Source organism: Saccopteryx bilineata, chromosome 4 (genome assembly GCF_036850765.1).
Source record: "Saccopteryx bilineata isolate mSacBil1 chromosome 4, mSacBil1_pri_phased_curated, whole genome shotgun sequence".
Classification (NCBI taxonomy): Eukaryota; Metazoa; Chordata; class Mammalia; order Chiroptera; family Emballonuridae; genus Saccopteryx; species Saccopteryx bilineata.
The window spans coordinates 63460210-63486252 of NC_089493.1; the positions used below are offsets into that span (position 1 = coordinate 63460210).

Here is a 26043-nt window from a genome sequence, read left to right on the forward strand (position 1 = left end):
GGAGATAAAAAAAGCTGTGAGGTGGTTTGATATTGGCGACTACAAGTCTCAATTTCTTCACTTCAACCCATTCTTTCCAGTTAGGGTGTCTGTGTAGTCCATTCCTGCTTCTTAGGTCCATTGTTGAACTACTCAGCATTGTTTTTATTTTTAGTAGAGGGGAGGAGTAATTTAGTATCCTTTTCTGTTGCATTTGTTTTCTTTATTCAAGAGAACTTTTAGAACCATGTCAAGGTTCTATATGAATTGAGCAGGGGATATACCTAAATGGAAAAGCAAATTTTAAAAAAATTTTTATTATTATTATTTTTTTTGTATTTTTCTGAAGTTGGAAATGGGGAGGCAGTCAGACAGACTCCCGCATGCGCCTGACCAGGATCCACCCGGCACGCCCATCAGGGGCGATGCGCTGCCCATCTGGGGCATTACTGTGTTGCAACTAGAGCCATTCTAGCGCCTGAGGCAGAGGTCACAGAGCCATCTTCAGCGCCCGGGCCAACCTTGCTCCAATGGAGCCTTGGCTGTGGGAGGGGAAGAGAAAGACAGAGAGGAAGGAGGGGGGGGGGTGGAGAAGCAGATGAGCGCTTCTGTGTGCCCTGGCCGGGAATTGAACCCGGGACTCCTGCACGCCAGGCCAACATTCTACCACTGAGCCAACCAGCCAGGGCTGGAAAAGCAATTTTTATAACTAGAAGGTAAACCAGAGTTGTAGGTGACAGGAAGTTAGAATTTATTGATGACATAGTTTGTTATTTTATTTTCTTAAAGTTGCATTTCTAATTTTTTTTAATTTATTGATTTTATATAGAGAGAATGGAGGAGAGAAAGAGAAAAATACAATTTGTTATTCCATTTATTTGTGCATTCATTAGTTGATTCTTGTATATGTCCTGGCCCAGGATCGAACCCACAGTCTTGATGTATCACTGACCAACTGAGGACCCTGCCAGAGCCAACAAAAGTAACTCTTAAAAGATGAAAAATACTTGACATATTCACTAATTGAATATATAATCCCGAACAGTTTGTCTTTTTTTTTCTATTTCAGTGAACTAAAAATACTTGATTTTTCAGTTAAGTTGTTTTAAAGATATAAATGATTACTTGATTTACTTGGTAACTATCAGAAATGTTTGTTTGGAATTTTTATTCATTTCTACAAAGCACTTTCTTCTAAGGATTCTTTTTAACTCTCATTAGTCCAAGAAAGATAGTTATTGCTAGTTACCATCCAGCTTGAAAGGAACTATTTCTTTTTTTTTTTTTTTTGTATTTTTCTGAAGTGGGAAATGGGGAGGCAGTCAGACAGACTCCCACATGCGCCCGACTGGGATCCACCCGGCATGCCCACCAGGGGACGATGCTCTGCCCATCTGGGGCATCGCTCTGTTGCAACCAGAGTCATTCTAGTGCCTGAGACAGAGGCCATGGAGCCATTCTCAGTGCCCGGGCCAACCTTGCTCCATTGGAGCCTTGGCTGCGGGAGGGGAAGAGAGAGACAGAGAGGAAGGAGAGGGGGAGGGGTGGAGAAGCAGATGGGTGCTTTTTCTGTGTGCCCTGGCCGAGAATCGAACCCGGGACTCCTGCACGCCAGGCTGACGCTCTACCACTGAGCCAACTGGCCACAGGGCCCTTTTTTTTTTTTTTAACAGAGACAGAGTCAGAGAGGGATAGACGGACAGACAGACAGGAACGGAGAGATGAGAAGCATCAATCATCAGTTTTTCGTTGCGCATTGTGACACCTTAGTTGTTCATTGATTGCTTTCTCATATGTGCCTTGACTGCGGGCCTTCAGCAGACTGAATAACTGTTGGGCAGATAAAATATATTATGCTCACTTTGTTAAAGATGGTGCTGCCCACGTGAGGCCGTCGCCCAGGTGATATTAATATGTGTTGAGAATCCTTGTAGCCTGGGGCTTGGTTTTGGGATTAAGCCTTTCCCACCCTTTTTGATGTGGGGCGGTACAATACAATCATGCCTCAGAGAAGTGACTTTGTATTAGAGACAACCCTATTTTGTATATTGGATTAAAGGTTGTGAAGCTACACTATAAAATGGGGGCAGAACGGGAGCTTGCTCTCTTGGTTCCTGAGATTATCATTAGAGGAGAGAGCAGAGCAGAGAGTAGAGAAGGAGGCCACGTGGAGTAGGCCAGGAGAAGCAGCCAAGATGGCGGAGTGTTGAGTAAGAGGCCAGTTTGTGCAGTTTATGCAGGGAGAAGGAAGGAGATGGGGAACAGAGGTGAATAAGTCTGGTGAGCTAGAAACCTTTGATTCTAGGAAACTCGGATAAATCAGTAGCTTTGTGAGCACTGAATGTGAGTGGGTTTTGGAGCCCAGTGTGTATTTTTTACTTGCCCACCGGGTGCAAGCTAGAATTAAAGATGAAGGCCCATCAGTTCTTGGCTCCGTTGTTTCTTTACCGACTGTCCAAATCCAATGCGAACCTGCATGGGCCAGAAGGCTGCTGTGATAGTAGCCCTGGCCACGGCTCCTGGCTTTACAGTAACCCTCGAGCCAGCAACCTTGGGTCCAAACTGGTGAGATTTTGCTCAAACCAGATGAGCCTGCAGTCAAGCTGGTGACCTTGGGGTCTCGAACCTGGGTCCTTCCGCATCCCAGTCCGATGCTCTATCCACTGCGCCACTGCCTGGTCAGGCTGAAAGGAATTATTTCATTTTAAATTATTTCCTGTAATTATATATTATATAATTTATTTCATATGATTTAGAGAAAAATAAAAGAATAATGTCAGACATCTTATTAAAGCTTTTAATAAGAATTTAAACGTAGCAAATCTCTTTGTATATACCTAAAGAAATAAAAAACAAAAAATACATCTTATGCATCTAATTACACATCATCACCACAATGAATATGTGTCACATTTGCATACTTTTGGCAGACATTCTTATTACAATTGTAGCACTTTTTTATTATTATTACTTTTTGTATCCACACAGAGTACATCTTCCTTTATTTTTTCTACTTTGAGACCTTTGCGAAGGAGCATTCTGGTTAGAGGGTGAGACAAAATTCTCTAAGGTAATTACTATAAGTTGTTTAGTTGTAAGAGAAATATTTTTCTATGTTACTTACCGGTTTATAATTCCCCATACAATGAAAGCATTCTCTGCACTAATATCAATCATAGGCCATTATCTTGAAGTCATTCTTTTGCAAGTACAGGTTATGACTCTCTTACTGAGTGTATCTACCTTTCCTTTAGTTTTTTTACATTACAGCTATCTTCCTGTTAATATATTCAGGTTTTTTTAAATTCATTGATGCTTGAAAATGCCTTAAGAAGAGTAACTGGTTTTTCTTAGAACAGTAAGACTCATCAGGTATGTTTGAAATACAGTAATGTGCAATTGACTTCTCTTGATTTCCACTTGTGAGATTTCACAATTCAATCCTGTTCCACCTGTTACTGCCAACAAACAAAGGAAAATTTCTTGCTGGATAATATTAAGCCAATTGTAAATTTATAAAAATTTTGTCACAAGTTCTATTTCTGACAGAATTTTAATACTCTTCAGTTACTTCTTGTAATTTTTGTAATACTCTTGACTTGGCTTTCACCCTTTTCTGAATCTCTGTAGCTCTGCATCTTCCAATTCTATGATTTTTTGTCACTTGTCCACTGGATATTTTCCAGATTTTGAAGGTATGTACCTGAAACATCATCATGATGTTTATCTTGTAAATAATGATTTGAAGTGTTAAATACTTTCCTATTAAGTTCAATCTTATTCCTTTTGGGTTTTCATTTTGCTTGTACATTGCCAATACAATACTTGAATTTTTTTTTTTTTTTTTTGTATTTTTCTGAAGCTGGAAACAGGGAGAGACAGTCAGACAGACTCCCGCATGCGCCCAACCGGGATCCACCCGGCACGCCCACCAGGGGCGACGCTCTGCCCACCAGGGGGCGATGCTCTGCCCATCCTGGGCGTCGCCATGTTGCGACCAGAGCCACTCTAGCGCCTGAGGCAGAGGCCACAGAGCCATCCCCAGCGCCCGGGCCATGTTTGCTCCAATGGAGCCTCGGCTGTGGGAGGGGAAGAGAGAGACAGAGAGGAAAGTGCGGCGGAGGGGTGGAGAAGCAAATGGGCGCTTCTCCTGTGTGCCCTGGCCGGGAATCGAACCCGGGTCCTCCGCACGCTAGGCCGACGCTCTACCGCTGAGCCAACCGGCCAGGGCAATACTTGAATTTTTTGAAACCTTTATGGTTCATAATTTTGTTGAAGAGGGTAGATATCTTCATAACTGCAAGATATTTTCAGTTTTAAATTTGTAGGCACCAATTAGAATAATCATTCCAATGACTTTTAAAGATTTCTGTTTCATCTCATTCCTTTTAGTCACCATTGTATACACCTGCGCTCAACACTTGTCCACTTATGAGCTGTATTAAGTTGAATTTTAGCACACAAACATGAAGGATAAATGAAGACTGTCACATATTCTTTTAGCAAAAGAGCATGGTCTGAATTCTTGTAAAAATATTGCATGGTGACATTCTTCCTGCTAAATGAGAATATCTATTTACTTTTAGGTTTTCTTTGTTTTTTTTTTAAAGGCAGATATTGCCTTCTGGACTTTATTTATTTTTTTCTTCTTTTCCAAGTGAGAGGAGGGGAGGTAGACAGACTCGCATGCACCCCGCTGGGGATCCACCGAAATCTCACTTAGAGGTGGTGCTCTGCCCATCTTGGGCTATGGTTACAACTAAGCTATTTTCAACACCTGAGGCATAGAAGCTCCATGAGGCCATTCTTAGTGGGCCAGTGAGTTAGAACCACTTGAGCCAGAGCTGTGGGAGGGGCAGAGAGTGAGAGAAGGGGGAGAAGCACACGATCACTTCTCCTGTGTCCCCTGCCTGGGAATCAAACCTGGGACATCCACATGGTGGCTGATGCTCTACCCCTGAGCCAACCAGCCACGGCCTCCTTTAAGTTTTTAGAAACATATTGTTCGTTCATTGCTGAGTTTGAGAAAATTTATCGTGGATATCTTATCTGAAGACTCAGTCTGAGATCTCCCAGATTTGCCATTAGAGACTGAAGTGCTTGTCATTGATCTTTGCCTGATACTTAGGTTCTTCTAGTAATTGTGAAATGTCTCCTCTGTCACTTTTCTATTCTATTATGGGTTGAAAATAAAAAGTTCTGAGTTCTTTATTCAGTGAAAACAAAGTGGTTGAAGAGGATCAGGATATGCCATCCAAAAATGTGCCACTTTAACATAGGATTATATTGAACAAAAGGCAGTTGAGAATCAACAGATGTAGGAAGTTTTCTGCTCGCCCATTGTCTGCCAAAATAGGGCATAAATTTCTTTTTGTGCCATATCCTTCCTTCCTTTCCTCCATATTAGAAAGGAAAGAGAGATGAAGAATTGTTACTAAGATGTTTGCATAAACAGACCTAGCTAAAATAACTCTTATTTTCATTAGTTCCTTTATATATTTCCTAGTTTACTTCTCTTTGATTTATTGTCTCTCAAAGTCCAGATCTCATTTTCTTTGTTAAAATCATATATAAGCCCTCAAGTTTAACTGCTTGAGTTTTACTTCCTTTCAGTAAAGTCTTATGTATGTAAACATTAGTAAAAATTGTGTGCTTTTTCTATCTTTTGTTAGTTTAAGTCATAGGCCCCCAGCTACTGCAGCCTAAAAGGGTAAAATAAAATTTTTTCTTCCTAACACAGACCACAAAGATGATGTCTTCAGTCTTCTCTACCTTTTTTAAAAGTGATACAGTATTTTGTGCAAAACAGTAAACTGAACAAAAGATAAAGAACTGAAGGATGCCTGACCTGTGGTGGCGCAGTGGATAAAGCGTCGACCTGGAAATGCTGAGGTCACCGGTTCAAAACCCTGGGCTTGCCTGGTCAAGGCACATATGGGAGTTGATGCTTCCTGCTCCTCCCCCTTCTCTCTCTCTGTCTCTCTCTTCTCTCCCTCTCTCTCTCCTTTCTAAAATGAATAAATAAAAAAAAAAAAAAAAAGAACTGAAGGATAATGTATTAGTGCTGATTTATTTCACTCTTGGATTATCCTTCTAGACAACTAAATCATTCTTCTGCTTTCTTATTACTTTAGGGTTTTTTTTATTGATTTTAATTTATTGATTTTACATGGATTCAAGTGTCCCAGCAAATACATCCTGTTTTTCTTTTTTAAAGCATAGTTGGGAATAATTGATGTACAATGGTGAAATCTGGGATGATGGAATTCACAGAATATTTCAACATGTAGGAATACTGAAATCACTAAGATCCTATAACATGTCTTAGATTTATAAAATGATTCTGTAGACTCATAGTAATTGTAATATAAAATGAATTTTGCCTGACCAGACGGTGGTGCAGTGGATAGAGTGTCAGACTGGGACACAAAGGACCCAGGTTCGAAACCCCGAGGTCACCAGCTTGAGCATGGGGTTGCTGGCTTGAGCATTGGATCATAGACATGACCCCATGGTAGCTGTCTTGAGGCTAAAGGTCACTGGCTTGAAGCCCAAGGTCACTGGCTTGAGCCCAAGATTGCTAGCTTAAGCAAGGGTCACTAGCTCTGCTGTAGCCACCCCCTCTCCCCATCAAGGCACATATGAGGAAGCAGTCAGTGAACAACTAAAGTGCCACAAAGAAGAACTGATGTTTCTCATCTCCCTTCCTGTCTGTCCCTATCTGTCCCTCTCTCTGTCTCTATCACATACACAAAAAAAAGATAAAATGAGTTTCATTATACTTAAAAGTAATATATTCTTGCTGTTTGAAGATCTTTGCAAAACAGTTAAAGTCCTAAACTGTCAAACCTGAGAACTAGAACTGGTCAAGAAAGAAAATAAAAACTAAAACTTTCTATGGACTTTGATAGTATACTGAAGGTTAATAGTTAATTTGGACAACACTCATATTAAGCTAGTCTGCCTCTCCTTCTATTGTGATAGGTTTGTCAGCCTTTTTTTTTTTTTTTTTTTTTTTTTTTTACAGAGGCAGAGTTAGACAGGGACAGACAGACAGGAACGGAGAGAGATGAGAAGCATCGATCATCAGTTTCTCTTTGCGCGTTGGGACTTCTTAGTTGTTCATTGATTGCTTTCTCACATGTGCCTTGACCGTGGGCCTTCAGCAGACCGAGTAACCCCCTGCTGGAGCCAGCAGCCTTGGGTCCAAGCTGGTGAGCTCTTTGCTCAAGCCAGATGAGCCCGCGCTCAAGCTGGCGACCTCGGGGTCTCGAACCTGGGTTCTTCTGCATCCCAGTCCGACGCTCTATCCACTGCGCCACCACCTGGTCAGGCAGATTTGTCAGCCTTTTGTATTCCCATCTCTAATGAATGCAAGTAGTACTTAGGAAGTTATTCAGTGGGTAGAGCCTCTGTCTGGTGTATGGATCCTGAGATTCAGTCCCTGGTTAGGGCACACATGAGAAGCTACCAACTACTTCTCCCCTCCTCTGTATGTCTTCCCCATTTCTCCCTCTTCCTCCCCCACAGCCAGTGGCTAGATTGGTTCAAGCATGGCCTCGGACACTGAGGATGGCTAGGTTGGTCCAACCATGTCAGCCTCAGGTGCTAAAAAATGGCTTGGTACTCGAACATTGGCCCCAGACAGGGTTGCTGGGCGTATTCATGTCAGGGTGCATATGGGAGTCAGCCTCACTATCTCCCCTCCTCTTACCTTAAAAAAAAAAGTTAATCTATGAGGTTTCCATTTCAAAATTTTTTGGTTATTACCATCCCCCCCTTTCCAAATTTTACCTTAGAGATTCTTCGTAGTTAAAAATGATTAATTGGAACCCTGTAGGATCAGGGTATAATATTTATGCTTTTTGGTGAACTCGATTAAACCAAAAATATTTTTTATTTAAATTATTTTCATTGTGAACATTTCTGTTTTTCTGGTTTAGTGATTTGTGTTATTGGCTTTCTTCTTTGTGTTCTTAAACACAATGCCTTATACATAATTACTGCTTAATAAATACTTTTTCTTAGTGTTGTGCTCATTAATTGAATATTTCCTAACAGTTTGATATTATTACTTTAATCTTTGGGTTGGTATAGCCAAAATTTTTTTTATAATTTTTTTTATTATTCATTCATTTTAGAGAGGAGAGAGAGAGGGAGAGAGAGAGAGAGAGGAGGTGAGGAGCAGGAAGCATCAACTCCCATATGTGCCTTGACCAGGCGAGCTCAGGGTTTCGAACCAGCGACCTCAGCATTTCTAGGTCAACACTTTATCCACTGTGCCACCACAGGTCAGGCAAGCCAAATTTTTTGACTAGCCAATATAGCCACTATTTTAATATAGCCCTGCTTTAAAAAATAATTATTTTATTTATTTATTTATTTAAGTGAGAGGAGCGGAAATAGACAGACTCCCTCCTGCATGCTCCTGAACTGGGATCCATCTGGCAATCCCTGTCTGGGGCCAATGCTCAAATCAACTGAACTATCCTCAGTGCCTGAGGTGGATGCTTGGACCAACAGAGCTATCTTGGTGCCTGGACTTTGAGAGGGGGAGAGGGAGGGGAGAAGAATCAGATGGTTGCTTCTTACACATGCCCTGACCAGGGATTAAATTCCAGATGTCCACACGCCAGGCTGATTGATTCTCTATCCACTGAGCCAACCAGCCAGGGTCAGTCCTAAATTTTAAACAGGTTTTGACTTAGTTTATTTAAAATATTTTATTTATTGATTTTTAGAGAGAAGAGAGAGAGAGAGAGAGAGAGAGAGAGAGAGAGAAAGGGGAGGAGCAGGAAGCATCAACTCCCATATGTGCCTTGACCAGGCAAGCCCAGGGTTTCGAACCGGCAACCTCAGTGTTCCAGGTTGACGCTTTATCCCACTGCGCCACCACAGGTCAGGCGACTTAGTTTATTTAGTGTATCAGTTCTTTAATTGTGGTCTAGGGACTTGAGACACTTTCAAGGGTTCTACAAGTTTTTCTCTTTACCACCTTCCAATCTTGTGAGGTTGAATTTTCTTCATAGAACAGTGTAGTGCAACAAATTGAATGCAGAAGCAAATAAGAGAATATAGCTGTCTTGGCCCTGGCCGGTTGGCTCAGCGGTAGAGCATCAGCCGGGTGTGCAGAAGTCCCGGGTTCGATTCCCAGCCAGGGCACATAGGAGAAGCGCCCATTTGCTTCTCCACCCCCCCCCTTCTTCTCTGTCTCTCTCTTCCCCTCCCGCAGCCAAGGCTCCATTGGAGCAAAGATGGCCCAGGCGCTGGGGATGGCTCCTTGGCCTCTGCCTCAGGCGCTAGAGTGGCTCTGGTCGGGGCAGAGAATCGCCCCCTGGTGGGCAGAGCATCGCCCCCTGGTGGGTGTGCCGGGTGGATCCCGGTCGGGCACATGCGGGAGTCTGACTGTCTCTCCCCGTTTCCAGCTTCAGAAAAATACAAAAAAAAAGAAAAAAAAAAAAAAGAATATAGCTGTCTTAATTAAGACAGATGTTAATGAGATTTGGAAAAATCTAGAATAATGGCATTCGCTAAATTTTTTGATTTAGAAAATAGTTATTTTTCATAAAAACATTAATATTCAATGGGTTTATTTTTGTTATTTTAAAGTAAATTAATATATATGTTAAATTTCTTAGATTGGGTTTTTTTTTTGTTTTTTTTGTTTTTTTAAACAATTTTTTTTTTTTAGATTTTTATTTATTCATTATAGAGAGGGGGGAGAGAGAGAGAGAGAGAGAGAGAGAGAGAGAGAGAGAGAAGGGGGGAGGAGCAGGAAGCATCAACTCCCATATGTGCCTTGACCAGGCAAGCCCAGGGTTTTGAACCGGCAACCTCAGCGTTTCCAGGTTGACACTTTATCCACTGCGCCACCACAGGTCAGGCTCTTAGATTGGGTTTTAAGGACTCAAAGGTGAATATTCCATCCTTAGAAGTTAATCAACACACTTTTTTGGGGGGCCAGGTTTAATATTTCTTCAGTATGACACTACTTGAATGCCTTTCAGTTGAGTGTTGTTAACCAAAGAAAAGAACATTAGTTGATCCTTGCTTTTAGGCTCTAACCCTGTGTTTTCCTTATTTTGTGGGTGTTTACCTTTGGCAAGTTGGAGATGCAAAACCTTAAGAGGGTGGAGAGCCTTTGAAAGGGGTCTGGCAGTTTTGAGTATATTCTAATCCCTATCTCCAGCTTTGTTTACTTAGTTTGCTTTTCTTATTTAAGGTGTAGATTATCTGATTTTCAATGCTATAGGATTGTTGACTGCTGAGAGACAGACCCACATAAACAAAGTAAAACATGGAAATGGCTTTTTTTTTTAAGTTAAGGGGGGGGGAAATACATAATATATCTTCCAACTTTTTTGAATAGAAATATGGCCCTGGCTGGCTCAGTGGATAGAGCGTTGGCCTGGTTTATGGACGTCACTGGTTTGATTCCTGGTCAGGGCACACATGCGAAGCGACCATCTGCTTCTCTTTCCCTTCCTCTCTTTTCTCCTCTTCCCCTTCTGCAGCCATTTAGATTGGTCCCAGCATCAACCTCAGGTGCTAACAATAGCTCAGTTGATTGGAGCATTTAGCCTCCAGCAGGGGTTGCTGAGTGGATCTTGGTTGGGGCACCTGTAGGAGTCTGTCTCACTATTGCCCCTCCTCCCCTCCTCTCTTAAAAAAAGAAAAAATGAATAGAAAAATATAAATAGAAAATCGACAGACCCTGGCTGGGTTTTCAGTTGGTTAGGAGTGTTGTCCCCATATACCAAGGTTGTGGGTTCCATCCCAGGTCAGGGCACATAAAAGAATCAGTGAAGGCATAAATAAGTGGAAAAAAAATTCATGTTTCTCTCTCTCAAATCAATAAATTTAAAAAAATAGGAAAGAAAAATTGTTGCTACTTTTTTGATACTACATTGTTAGTATTTGTGTCCACTTGAGAAGTTGTAACACAAGAGAGTCTAATCTTTTATTGTAAAATGCATTAGAAAGTGTATTCACAATTATATTTCATCATCAAAACAAATACTTCTTCGAGATGGTGATATCATTATTCATATTTTATAAATGAGAAAAGTAAGTCTCAGAAAAAGTTCGTTTCATTTATTGTAATACTGAGTGCCAGATTCTTTATATTCATTTTGTAAGACGTGATGCCTTGGTCTTCTCTCATTTCAACCTCATTTGGACTACATGTTCTTTTGGGGCTAGATAGTGCAGGACTAGCCTTGTATCCTGGCAGCACCAACCACTGTTATTCAGGCAGTGTCATACTGAAGAAATATTAAACCTGCCCCTCTGAAATATGTGGTTGGATTAATTTCTAAGCGTGGACTCTTCACCTTGAAGTCTACAACGCCAATCCAAGAAATTTAACAAATATATATTACTTTACTTTAAAATGACTATAATAAACCCATTGAATATTAATATAAATGTTTTTATGAAAAACAAGTGTATTTTCCAAAACAAAAAATTTGGAGAGGAGTGACATTTACATTTTTTTCAATCTCCTTAACATCTGTCTTAATGAAGACAGCTAGATTCTCATTTGTTTCTGCATTCAATCTGTTGTACTACATTGTTATGTTGAAATGGGGAAAATTCAACCTCACAAGATTGCAATCTAGAGCTTTTTTTTTAATTTTATTTTTTATTTTTGTATTTTTCTGAAGCTGGAAACGGGGAGAGACAGTCAGACAGACTCCCGCATGCGCCCGACCGGGATCCACCCGGCACGCCCACCAGGGGGTGACGCTCTGCCCCTCCCGGGGTGTCACTCTGTTGCCTGGGGCAGAGGCCAAGGAGCCATCCGCAGCTTCCGGGCCATCTTTGCTCCAATGGAGCCTCGCTGCGGGAGGGGAAGAGAGAGACAGAGAGGAAGGAGAGGGGGAGGGGTGGAGAAGCAGATGGGCGCTTCTCCTGTGTGCCCTGGCCGGGAATCGAACCCGGGACTTCTGTACGCCAGGCTGACGCTCTACCACTGAGCCTGAGCCAACTGGCCAGGGCGCAATCTAGAGCTTTTGAGCTACTCTGAACCTCACTGCATTCTGGAAACTGTGGCACGAGGATAATACAGCTCTACATGGGTTGGTGAGGAGTTATTGAAGAGTTTGGAATTGGTAAGTGACACAAAGAAAGCATTATTTTAGGAAATTGTTAATTTGGTGGTTCAGTATTGCATGAGTGAAAGCAGATAGATCTGGATGCTGAAAGACCAGGTATAAACTGAATTTTAGAATGTAAAATCTCTTACTATAGGTGTGAGGTAAGGGACTGAACAAGTACTTAGTGAATGAGAAGTCACAGGTAGTTATGGGAGATAATTTTTTTTTTTTTTTTTTTTTTTTTTTACAGAGGCAGAGATAGACAGGGACAGACAGGAATGGAGAGAGATGAGAAGCATCAATCATCAGTTTCTCGTTGCGCGTTGCGACTTCTTAGTTGTTCATTGATTGCTTTCTCACATGTGCCTTGACCGTGGGCCTTCAGCAGACCGAGTAACCCCCTGCTGGAGCCAGCGACCTTGGGTCCAAGCTGGTGAGCTCTTTGCTCAAGCCAGATGAGCCCGCGCTCAAGCTGGCGACCTCGGGGTCTCGAACCTGGGTCCTTCCGCATCCCAGTCTGACGCTCTATCCACTGCGCCACCACCTGGTCAGGCTATGGGAGATAATTTGAAGGAAGACTATAAAACTGGGGAATTGATTAGGTATGATGAGTGAAAGAAGGAGATATTCTCAATAAGAAATTTATTTTTAAAAATGAAAGAGGCATTGAAGAGAACTCGAAGAACATGATTGGAAGGATGACAGTTTCATATGTAGAAAAAGTGCTAGTGTAGAGCTAATTTTTTTAAATTAAGGTAAGATTAACATAAAAGTCACTCTTTTAAAGTGTACAATTCAATAACATTTATGAATAATGCAGTAGAGCTTATTTGGGGGGGGAAGTTGTGTTCACTCTGGAAATACTGAATTTGAGATGAGTTTAAGTATCCATATAGCAGTCTTCAGCAGTTAAGGGATGAAGGACTTATAAATAGTTGAGAGTTTAATGTTAGAGTTTAATATTTGATGATTTTATAGGCCACTACTGAGAACTGATAGGTAATGTAAGGTATTTTTCCCCCACCGAGGAAGAAGGAAGGGTGTAGCCATGAAGTGTGGATAAGCAAAAGCTTTACTTTAGTACAGCGCATCCTGCCCGATGAGGTTCTCTGGTCCGGGGGCCAGAGGCCAGAGAGGTTGCATGAGGAAATCCGCATGGGGGATTGTAAAGCCAGAAGCTACGGCCAGGGCAACTATCACAGCAGCCTTCTGGCCTATGCAGGTTCGCATTGGATTCGGATAGTTGGTAAAGAAACAACGGAGCCACAAACTGGTGGGCCATAGTCTTTAATCCTAGCTTGCACCCGGCGGGCAAGTAAAACATACACTGGGCTCCAAAACCCAATCACATTCAGTGCTCACAAAGCTACTGATTTATCTGAGTTTCCTAGAATCAAAGGTTTCTAGCTCACCAGCCTTATTCTCCTCAGTTCCCCATCTCCTTCCTTATCCCAGATACAAACTGCACAAACTGGCATCTCACTCAGCACTCCACCATCTTGGCTGCTTCTCCTGGCCTCCTCCACGTGGCCTTACTCTGCTCTCCTCTGCTCTCCTAATGATAATCTCAGGAACCAAGAGCACAAACTCCCGTTTTACCCCCACTTTATACTGTAGCTTCACAACCTCTAATCCAATATACAAAGTAAGGAAGTCTCTAATACAAAGTCACCTCTGAGGCATGATTGGATTGTACCACCCTACATCAAAAAGGGTGGGAAAGGCTTAATCCCAAAACCAAGCCCCAGGCTACAAGGATCCCCAACACACATTAATATCACCTGGGCGACGGCCTCAGTTGGGCAGCACCACCTTTAACAAAGTGAGCATAATACATTTTATCTGCCCAACAGGGATATTTAAAGGATCGTTTAGGGTGGTCGAGTTAATATGACGTGGCGAAATTTCATTGGCTGGCAGACGCTCTTTTCCAAAGGACTCCTGGGAAGTTTCTTTTGGCGCGTATGGGTGTGGGCGGTTCTAGCCAAAGTTCCTGGGTTTGGTTCCTCAGGTGACCTTCCTTCATTGCCCACTGACCTCACATTCCAACCTTTTATGTTAGTTAGGGGTGCTACTGTTTGTCTGGCTACTTCCTGCTCGTTAGTGGCACTGTGGGGAAGGGAGGTCAGAAGGTGGTGGCTTTGAGGGAGTCACATGGGTGTAGGAACATCTGTTTGATCGTGACTCGAGAAACTTCACAGATGCGGTCCTGTTAGAATTAAAAAAAAGAGGAGCAAATATGAGTAATATGCTGATAATTAGAAGAGGACCTAGGATAGGGGCAGCCCAGGTGAGAGTGGGTGGCTGCCACCAGGAGTTAAGCAGGTTGTAGGAGGAGAGATTCTTGCTCAGTTTCTCTCACAGACGGTTGAGGAGATTGATGTTTTCTTCCATTACGCTAATCTCATTGAACAGCATTGCTCCCTGCTTTAGCTCATTCTGGCGGCAGGTTTCTGGTGGATGGGACAGGAGCAATAGGGGATCTGCAGGGCCCAACCTTTTGGTGAGCCAGAGACAGGTAGGGCCCAGTGGTTCCGACTGCCAGTGGTCCTGCATGGGGGCAAGCTTGAGGCGAAAGACATGACAGCAAGGTGTTTGTCCTAGGAGTTTGGCTGCAGTAGTAGTAGTCAATATTACCATATGGGGTCCCGTCCATCTGGGCTGTAGGGAGCCAGGCTGGAGCTTTCTCAGAAAAACCCTGGTTGGAGGGGGACTGCTGGGTGTGCTTCATCTGGACCCCTATGGAAGGAAGGGTCCTGTCCACGTGTTCCCTAAGAAGATGGCGGAGTAAATACAGAAAGGGGAGGTAGGTGGCAAGAGGAGGGAGGTTTGGCTAAGAGAGAAAAATGGGGAATTCAGTGTCAAAAGAAGCCTAATTATTAGGTCGAGGAAAGAAAGAATCTGAAGGAGTGTGAGAAAGGGGATTCCGTCCAAACTGCATGTCATGGGTGGTGCGAGAAGAGGAAAAGAAGGGGTCCCATCCATTCGCATAACTGACACCTGTGAGGGAACTAGAGGTCCAGCATGTGATGGCAAAACAGAGAAGGTAGCCCTTGTGTCCACAAGAAATGAGATGGACTTACCCGCTTCTGTAGCATTACCCATGGCTCTGTGAAGGTGATGGGGGTCTTTGAGTCCCAGCCATGTCAGTCGTCCATGAGGCCTAGGAGTTCAAGTGGTGGGCCCACCTGGCTGGCTTGGCCTCCATGTAGAGGTGCTGAGGATGAGTCTGTTGCCCAAAAGGGGCAATTGCTCTGCCAATGACCAGGCTGCTTGCAGTCAGGGCAGGGCTTAGTGGGCACTGCTGGGACCAGTGACCCTCCTTGCCACACTTAAAGCAAGCTCCTGGTGGGGATCCTCTTTGTGGCCCGGATTTGGGTTGGGCACCTCCTGTGCCTTGCCCCTGTTGTTCTGCCGGCCTCAGGGCTGCCACAAGAGTCTGGGTTTGGAGCGTTACCTTCTGCTGCATGTGGGCCTGGCGAACAGCCTCAGCCTTTTTCTACTAGCTGCGACCATTAAAAACTAAATGCCATGTTCACAGGTCTTGGATAGGGGTTTGGGGGTGAGAATAAGAGGAGGGGGGCTCCTGGGGAGCCTGGCACCCAGATCCGGCTGGAAACGCTGGAGCCAGAGGCAGGACAGGGCCAGACCTTCCTGCAAGAAGATCGTTGTTCGGCCATGAGATCAGGAGCCCTACAAACTGGTGTGAGGGCCAATGACCTAGCAGAGGGTGGCCTGAGGGAGGAGGGGCTTAAGAACACAGTGGAGAAGGGAGGGGCCCCTGGCCAGCAGGGGAGGGGATTTTCTGGAGGGAATAGACCCCAGTGAAAGAGGTCTGCAGAGGGATCAGAGAGGGGTCCCCGAGAGAGGGGTGCCCCCAGTGGTCGGGCAGGAGGGGGAGAGTTCCTCAAAGGGGTAGGTGAAGGAGGAAAAATAAGGAGTGGAGGTTTCTCTGGCCAAAATGGGCCAGTGCCATGTAGCAGGTGGCACAGAGATTAGGACGGGAGTGCAAATACTAGAAGCCCTGAATGTAAGGGATCTCCAACCATTTCCCAGTTATTTGGCAATAGTTAAATTGATGAGGGTATTAAAATTGAAAGTCTCTTCAGGAGGCCACATGGTTTGATTATCCAGTGGGTTCTGTGGCCTGGCCACAGCAAAGAAGAACAGTTTCCTCTTCTTTAGGGAGGGAGAGATTTCGGATAAGGCAGTCCAGGAGTGTTTTGGGATCAGGTTTAGATTCCTGTGCCTCTATGGCTGCTCTCAGTCCTCAGAGTGGTCACAGATGAGAATTGGCATCCCGCAACTCAGCTTCTGGCCACTGGACGGTTAGGTAGAGTGGATGTGCCCGGGATGTCTTCACAGGCAGACACACTTGGAACAGAAAAGAGACCCCTGACACAGCTGCGATTACAGACAGGGAGTCTCGGCAGAAGAACTAAGGGGAGACTGGAGGCAGGGGTCTTACCGCACTGTGTGCTGAAGTGGGTGGAAAGTTGGAGATACTGGTTCTTCCTCGGAAGGGAAGGGAAGTGAAGGGGAGAGGAGCGGTCCCAGTGGGCTTCAACTCCTCCCAGGTTTTGGCACCAAATGTAAGGTATTTTTCCCCGCTGAGGAAGAAGGAAGGGCGTAGCCACGAAGTGTGAATAAGCAAAAGCTTTATTTAGTACAGCGCATCCCACCTGATGAGTTTCTCTGGTCTGGGGGCCAGGGGCCAGAGAAGTCGCATGGGGGAATCCACGTGGGGGAAATTCAAGGGGTCATTTAGGGTGGTCAAGGTAGTATGACGTGGCAAAATTTCATTGGCTGGCAGACGGTTGCTCTTTTCCAAAGGATTCCTGGGAAGTTTCTTTTGGCGCACATGGGTGTGGGCGGTTCTAGCCTAAGTTCCTGGGTCTGGTTCCTCAGGTGACCTTCCTCCATTGCCCACCAACCTCACAGGTAAGACTATGGAATTTTAGATTTGTCTTTTAGGAAGCAATTTGTGTAGGGCTGAGGTCTAAACTTTATGGAAAACTTGATTTTACATTTGTTGGTCAAATAAGTTTGTAAAATATGATTTTTATGTTTGCTTGCTTATAATTTGCATTGGAGGCTGGTCACCACCAGGTATATGTGGTCTGTGAAATTGCAAATTACCTTCCTGCTTGGGAAGGGCTATTGTCTTGCTAATGTTTGCTGGAGGAGAGGTTTTGTGCAGGAAAGTTTTGAAAAGGAGAGAAGGAGAAGAGGCAGAGAGAGAAGCCTATGTTTGCAGTGTGAGAGCAGAGAGAATGCAGAGTGCTGAAGGAGAAGCCAGTTTGGCAGGGAAAGAGAAAGTGTGCAGATGGGGAACCAGAGGTGAGGGGCTTTGCCAGCTCCGCTAAGACTGGTGGGGCCTTTGATTCTAGGAGAAACCAGAGAAGATTCTCCTGGTTGTGGAACCGGGGAATGTGTCAGTGGCTTTGGGAGCCCAGCGTGTTTGCTCATTGCCTGGTGCGAGACTTTAATAAAGGAATGGCCCAGCATTTTTTGGCTCCACCTGCATATGCATGGCCTTACATGGCAGCTGCCCCTGGCCTTACAACATTATTTAAGAAAGAAGAGAATATGGAGAATCTGTAGAGTTAAAAAGGGGAAGGTGGGTAGAAAACCAGTCTGTTGGTGTACAGAAAATTACTGAGGAATATATTTTAAGAAATTGTGTTTAAATAGATTCAAGATAAGGAAAATGAAAATGAAGAAACGGTAATTTGATTTGGCTAGGGAGGGTTGTTGGGGTTTCAGATGGACTCCTTTAGCAGAATTCTGTGCTGAGGAATATACAGTGGCCACCCTGCTGTACTCAGCTGTTTTGCCTGACAGTGGTATGTAGAGCGAAAGATCTGCAGTCTGAATCCAGATCAGCAGGGGGTTTTACTTGGCTGAAGTGGAGGTGGTGCTAGGAAAGATTCCTCATCCCTGTTGTGAAAAAAGGGTTTCTGTTAAGTAGATGCTGATTTGATTGATTTGTAGATTTAAGCAGTTTGCTGAAGCACAGACTTCCTTTTTATTATGGAGATTATTTTGCTACACTTTATCCCATATTGTGTTACAAGAAAACAACAGTGACAGCTGACAAACTATTTTATCTTTCATAATACAGACATAATTGGTAACAAATATATACATATATTATTCTCCTCCTTACTGTGTTATTTCCAGGTATAGTTTATGCAGGAGATTAAAAAAAATTGTGTTCTCATGTATTAAATTAACCCATCAGTAGTTTATGGTAAGAAAGGCACTAAAAAAGGATCTATCTCTACAGGCTTTATTCTCATTAATATTAGCTTTAAAAATTTCATGTTAACAAATATGTTAAAATTCTAAAAAGTTGATTTATCATTAGGATTTAATATTTGATATATTGGCTGTGAATCAGTGTCTGTGAAGTACATCCTGATATTGGGAGTTCTGAATTAAACCATCAAACAAGTTTATTAAAATGTAGTTTCTAGCCCTGGCTGGTTAGCTCAGTTGGTTAAGAGCGTTTTCCAGAAATGACAAGGTTACAGGTTTGATCCCCAGTCAGGGCACACATGGGAAACATCCAATGCAGGGGTCCCCAAACTTTTTACACAGGAGGCCCAGTTCACTGTCCCTCAGACCGTTGGAGGGCCGCCACATACAGTGCTCCTCTAACTGACCACCAATGAAAGAGGTGCCCCTTTCCGGAAGTGCGGCAGGGGGCCAGATAAATGGCCTCAGGGGGCCGCATGTGGCCTGCCGGCTGTAGTTTGGGGACACCTGGTCCAATGAATGCACGACTGAGTGGAACAACAAATGAATGCTTTCTCCCATCCCCTTTGTTAGTCAAATAAGTTTGTAAATATGATATATATGTTTTCTCACTTATAGTTTGCACTGGGTGTGGGAGACAGGCTATAAGCTGGCAAAGCCCTTATAGCCTAAAGTTTAGTTTTAAGACTAAGCCTTTCCCACCCTTTTAATACTAAGACCATGTCAAAACTAAGCTTTTCCCCACACACTTGACTGTTGCTTGATGTGGGGTGGTGCACTCTTATGAGGAGTCCCATTTATGCCTCAGATAAGTGTCTTTGTATCAGAGACTTCCTTATTTGTATATTGGCTTAAAGGCTTTAATTTTCTACACTCTAAAATGAAGCAGACTGGGGGCTCTCTCTCGCTCGGTTCCTGCCATCAGCATTGCAGAGGAGAGGCAGCCAAGATGGCGGAGTGCTGAAGGAGAAGCCAGTTTATGCAGAGTTTGTGCAAAGAGGAGATGGGGAACAGAGGTGAATAAGGACTGGTGAGGTAGAAACTGATTCTAGTAATACTCAGATCAGTCAGTGGCTTTGGGAGCCCTGAATGGAAAGGGAAGTGTTTTCCCACTGTGTGTATTTACTTGCTCACCAGGTGCGAGCTAGGATTAAAGGTAATGGCCCACCAGTTCTTGGCTCTGTTGTTTCATTACCGTCTGTCTGAATCAAATGCAAACCTGCACAGGCCAGGCAGCTCTGATGGTGGCCATGGCTATACACCCTCCTTCTCTCTTTCTTTCTCTGTCTCTCTGAAACAATAAATAAAAAGAAATTAAGTCCTGGCCAGATATCTGTCATGGTTGGAGCATCATTCTTGGGTGTGGAGGTTGCCAGTTCAATTTCCTGGTTGGCACATACAGGAGCAACTCAATGTGCCTGTCTCTCTCTCCCTGCCCCCCCCTCTCAAAAAAAAGGTAGTTTCTATTTGCTGGTTAGATAAGTTTGTAAAATATGATTTTTATGTTTGCTCGCTTACAGTTTGCATTGGGAGTTGGGCAACACCAGGTATTTGTGGTCTGTGAAGTTGCAGATTGCCTTCCTGCTTGGGAGGGGCCATTGTTTTGCTAATGTTTGCTGGAGGAGAGGTTTTCTGTCAGAAAATTTTGAAAGGAAAGAGGAGAAGGGGAGAGGAGAGAGAAGCCATGTTTGCAGAGTGAGGGCAGAGAAAATGCAGAGTGCTGAGGAAGAAGCATTGTTGGCAAGGAAAGTGAGGGTGCGTAGATGGGGAACCACAGCTGAGGAAGACTGGTGGGGCCTTTGATCCTGAGAGAAACTGGAGAAGATTTTCCTGGTTGTGGAACCAGAGAATGTGTCAGTGTCTTTGGGAGCCCTGAATGAAGGGGAGGTGTTTCCCAGTGTGTTTGCTCGTGGGCCTGTGGGAGACTTGAATAAACATAATGGCCCACCCTTTTTTGGCTCTACGGTTTTTTTACTGTCTACCCAGATACCATGAGAACCTGCATGTGAATGGCCACGATGGCGGCGACTGCTGGCCACACTATTTTTTATTTAAAATCATTACCTATTACTTTATTTTTTGCAGGAATTTACTTGCTTTAAATAAACTCAAGAGTTTCATCTTCAGTGTTGAGCTTCAACTCACCTGCTTTGTTCTTTACATTGTACTTGAAAGTTTCTAGAAAATACTTAGGTATAGTAGGCTGGTTGCCAAAATATTTCATTGATAATTCCAAAATGAAGTTTCATAGTTCAACATTCTCATTTAGGACAAGTTTGTTTAACTGAAATAATAACAAATCCCCCTTCTTTCATTCTAACCAAAAATTTACATACCTATGCTAGCATTTTATGTTTACAGTATCAGGCTTAGAAGGATCCTTGGGGATCTTGTGAGGAGGGAAAATGCTTGCAAGAATGACTGAGTCAGCAAGTTTAATTACAGTTCCCTTATCAGCTTCCTGGGACAACTTTCAGCACAAAACAAGAAAAACAAGATTTGTAAATAGTGAAGACAAATGGTTTGAAACTTCCCTTATGTCCCCTACCCTCCCGAGACACGAGGGTTAAAAGGGTTACGTATGTTTTCAGACAAAGGAATCACGCACCCTGTGCATGAACACTGAAAAGGTGTATAAGATATAAGAAATCTGGCCTGACCTGTGGTGGCGCAGTGGGATAAAGCGTCAACCTGGAATACTGAGGTCGCCGGTTCGAAACCTTGGGCTTGCCTGGTCAAGGCACATATGGGAGTTGATGCTTCCTGCTCCTCCCCCTTCTCTCTCTCTCTCTCTCTCTCTCACTCTCACTCCTCTCTCTCTAAAAAATCAATAAATAAAATATTTAAAAAAAAGATAAGAAATCTGACTTCAGGGAGCTTGTGTTTTGAAGCCTATTAGGCCACATTACTTTGCAGGTGTAAAGCCAGAAGCCACGGCCAGGGCCACCATCAGAGCAGCCCAGCCCATGCAGGTTCGCATTGGATTCGGACAGTCGGTAAAGAAACAATGGAGCCAAAAACTGGTGGGCCATCATCTTTAATCCTAGCTTGCACTCGGCCGGCAAGCAAAAAACACACACTGGGCTCCAAAACCCACTCACATTCAATGCTCTCAAAGCTACTGACTTACTCGAGTTTCCTAGAATCAGAGGTTTCTAGCTCACCAGCCTTATTCTCCTCAGTTCCCCATCTCCTTCCTTATCCCAGATACAAACTCTGCACAAACTGGTATCTCACTCAGCACTCCGCCATCTTGGCTGCTTCTCCTGGCCACATGGCCTCTTTCCGCTGCTCTCTGCTCTGCTCTCTCATGCTAATAATCATCCCAGGAACCAAGAGCGCAACCTCCCGCTCAGTCCCCATTTTATAGTGTAGCTTCCAAACCTTTAATCCAATATACAAAATAGGGAAGTCTCTAATACAAAGTCACTTCTGAGTCATGATTGGATTGTACCGCCCCACATCAAAAAGGGTAGGAAAGGCTTAATCCCAAAACCAAGCCCCAGGCTACAACGATCCTGCCTGCCCCCAACACACATTAATATCACCTGGGCAACGGCCTCCATGTGGGCAGCGGCGCCATCTTTAACAAAGTGAGCATAATACATTTTATCTGCCCAACAGCAGGCTAAATAAATCCCCTTTCCTTTAGCAAGTTGAGCTTCTTTTGTCCTCTAGGAGTCACTTCCTGCATTCCTGCAACACTTGAAAATGATCTTTTTTCCCTGTTTAGTGATCTATTACATCTTGCGTTTATCTTATTTACTGATATTTTAACTGCTAATAGTTTTGTTCTTATAGTATTAAGATGAAATCTGTCTTTCTGTAATTTTGGTCATGTTCCTGGTGCAGACAAACTGCATGTGGCTGAAATTTCTGGCCTTTGAAGTGCTTGGGTTTGAATTCTTGCTGTAAGGCAAGGTACTTACAAGGTACTTATGTAATGTGGGCATAATAATAGTGTCAACCTCATAGAGCTTTTTGAGGATGTTGGACAGATAAAATGTATTATGCTCACTTTGTTAAAGATAACGCTGCCCACATGGAGGCCGTTGCCCAGGTGATATTAATGTGTGTCTCTGTGGGCTGTGGGCAGGCAGGATCCTTGTAGCCTGGGGCTTGGTTTTAGGATTAAGCCTTTCCCACCTGTTTTGATGTGGGGTGGTATAATCCCATCATGCCCCAGATAAGTGACTTTGTATTAGAAACTTCCCTATTTTGTATATTGGATTAAAGGTTATGAATCTACACTATAAAATGGGGCAGAACAGGAGCTTGTTCTCTTGGTTCCTGAGATTAGCATTAGAGAGCAGAGAGCAGAGAGCAGAGAAAGGCCACGTGGAAGAGGCCAGGAGAAGCAGCCAAGATAGCGGAGTGTTGAGTGAGAAGCCAGTTTGTGCAGAGTTTGTGCAGGGAGAAGGAAGGAGATGGGGAACAGAGGTGAATAAGTCTGGTGAGCTAGAAACTTTTGATTCTAGAAAACTCGGATAAGTCAGTAGCTTTGTGAGCCCTGAATGTGAGTGGGTTTTGGAGGCCAGTGTGTGTTTTTTACTTGCCCGCGGGGTGCAAGCTAGGATTAAAAATGATGGCTCATCAGTGTTTGGCTCCATTGTTTCTTTACCAACTGTCTGAATCCAGTGCGAACCTGCATGTGCCAGGCTGCTCTGATGGTGGCCCTGGCTACTGGCTTTACAGAGGATTAGATAAAATTATGCATTTAATTAATGTTAGTTAATGATAATTGTTATATTTTATAATTTATTACTTAGAGTAATATATAATGAGTTGTTAATAGTAATAGTTGTGTTGAAGCTCAGCATTAGGAGTGAAATTCTCTAGTTTATTCAAAGTAAGTATTATAGTATTGTTGTTATTATCACTTGAGCCACAAAGAACGTCACCCTCTTTGCTTCTTTCTCATTACAAACGTGAAAGTATCTGTAAACAGCTTTTATTCTACCACCCTTGTCCCATAGCCTCGTGTGGATCAAATAAGTTTGCAAATATGAAATATAATTATATGTTTGCTCGCTTATAGTTTGCATTGGATGTGGGGGACAGGCAGTAAGCAGGCAGGGTCCTTATAGCCTAACGCTTAGTTTTAAGGCTAAGCTTTTCCCTACAACCTTGACTGTTGCATGATAGGGGGTGGTGCACTCTTATGAGGAATCACAATTGATGCCCCAGGTAAGTAGCTTTGTATCAGAGACTTCCTTGTTTGTATATTGGATTAAAGGTTTTGATTTATATATAAAATGGGACAGAGGAGCCTATGCTAGAGGAGAGTAGAGAAAGGCCACATGGAGGAGAGGAGAAGCAGCCAAGATGGCAGAGTGCTGAAGGAGAAGCCAGTTTGTGCAGAGAAAAGGAGATAGGGAACAGAGGTGAATAGGGCTGGTGAGGTAGAAACCTTTGATTTTAAGAAACTCCGATAAGTCAGTGGCTTTGGGAGCCCTGAATGGAAAGGGAAGTATTTTCCCACTGTGTGTATTTCTTGCCTGCCGGGTGTAAGCTAGGATTAAAGGTAATGACCCACCAGTTCTTAGCTCCGGTTGTTTCATTACCATCTTTCTGAATCAAGTGCGAACCTGTACAGGCCAGGCGACTGGCCATACATCTCATGTTTCCTAGGTTATATCTTTAGTCCTTTGAACTAGACACAGCTCTAATTTTTATTTATAGTGGACATTTGTTGTTTTTGCTACCCAACATTCATTCACCCTTACCTGGTAACATGTTTTGGTTTTCCTTTGGGGACCTATCCCCCTTACCTTGTTTGTTTGTTTATTTGTTTTGGTTGAGTCTCTACCTCTGGTTCCAGATGTAGTATGTGATCTAGCATTAAACCTGTCACATTCCCTTAGCAATAGTGTTTGGCTTAGGGAAACATATGCCTTTAGCTAAGTCAATCAACAGCAATCAGAACTGGTCCTCTTACTGTCCCGAACTTGAAACTCTTAAGGTGCTAAATTGAAGTTGCTAGTCATTCACAATGGGAAACCCTTTCTGAGTATATAATCAACTTAGAGGAAGTGAAGCCCTGCCAACAGAGAGGGAAAAACCAGATTTGCCTAGCATTGTTTAAATTATGTCTATAGTCCCTGACCTGTGGTGGCACAGTGGATAAAAGCATCGACCTGGGACACTGAGGTTGCCAGTTCAAAACCTTGGTCTTACCTGGTCAAGGTACATACGGGACTTGATGCTTCCTGCTCTCCCCTTTTATCCCCCCTTTCTAAAATGAATAAATAAAATCTTTTAAAAAATTATGTCTGTAGCTACAATAGTTCTATAAATGTGCCAGTATGTGTTTGCGTAAGCCAGTTGAGTTAGGTTTTTTTTATTATTTATACATAATATTCCAAATAGGGATCGATTAGAACAGAATAGAATAAAACCACCATCTCTTTGATTTTAGACTCAAACTTTGTTATGAGTTTTACTTAAAATCTATTTAGTGGCTTTCCATTGCTGTTTAGGATAAGAACAAAGTTTCTTAATGTGGTCTCCAAGGTACAGCTTTGAGTCCTATCTTACCTCCTACCATATAAGTAACCCCTTGCTTCTCTTTTCCAAATTGGTTTCTTTGTAGTTTTTCATATTTGTTGTGCCGTAGATATTTTATACATGCTGTTCCTGCCTGGATTGCTTTCTTCCCTTTCCTATTTTCCTAGGTAACTCCAACTATCTTATTTATTTATTTGTTTTTAGATTTTATTAATTCATTTTTTAGAGAGTGGGGTCAGAGAGAGAGAGAGAGAGAAGGGGGGAGCAGAAAGCATCAACTCCCATATGTGCCTTGACCAGGCAAGCCCGGGGTTTTGAACCGGCGATCTCAGCCTTCCAGGTCGAAGCTTTACCTACTGCGCCACCGCAGGTCAGGCATTATTTTAGATAGAGGAGAAAAGTGGGGGGAGGAGTGGGAAGCATCAGCTCATAGTAGTTGCTTCTCTCCTATGTGCCTTGACTGGGCAAGCCCAGGGCCTTGAACTGGCCACCTAGTCAACACCTTATCCACTGTACCACCACAGGTCAGGCTCCAACTTATTCTTCAAATAACAACTTAGTCATTACTTTCTTAAGGAAACCAGTTTTGATTATTTAGCTAAATCTAATTTCCTTACTCTGAGTTTTTAAATTTCATGTCCATTGCCTTCATAACCTTACTATCATCAGTATACATCTCTTTGTATGAGTGTTTGTCCCTGTCTCTACAGTGTAAGCTTCATGAGTGCAAGACCTGTATCTTAATTTATGATCATTGTATTCCTGTCTCACACATAGTACATATTTTATTTAATATTCTTTTTAAATGATTGACCTTCTGACTCATTGGGTCACTGGTAACCAAAACTGATAAGTAGTACATCTTCAATTTATATTTTTTAAATTTTGTTTTTTTGAGCAAATACAAAAGTTTAGATTTTCCCATTCATTCATTCTAACTTGTTGAGATCTTTTGAAAGCCTTGTTTGTTATTTAACACACACTATGCTATTTGCTTATCTGTAAATTTAATCTGTACACAGTTTGGTCTTTGCCAAACATTGCTATGAATATTGCCCTTTGTTAAGACATATAAGGCATTGGGATACTCTTTTTATCCCTTAATTATAACCCTTACTGTATCTTCAATCACTATTATTATCCATTGTATCACACACCAAACTCAGATGAGCAGGATTGGGGGTAGGCCAGGAGAGGG

General features: G+C 43.1%; 1 protein-coding gene across 4 annotated transcripts in view; it reads left to right on the forward strand.

The window, feature by feature from the left end:
• ZNF280D (zinc finger protein 280D) overlaps positions 1-26043 on the forward strand; it is a 141405-nt gene that overhangs the window by 4288 nt on the left and 111074 nt on the right. Inside the window, exon 1 of one of the 4 annotated variants that reach the window (XM_066276141.1) lies at positions 2968-3049. The exons of the other annotated variants lie outside the window; for them this stretch is intronic. The gene's annotated coding sequence lies outside the window, so the exon portion shown is untranslated. Of the gene's footprint in view, positions 1-2967; positions 3050-26043 lie in introns of those variants that run through there. 4 annotated transcript variants of the gene reach the window in all.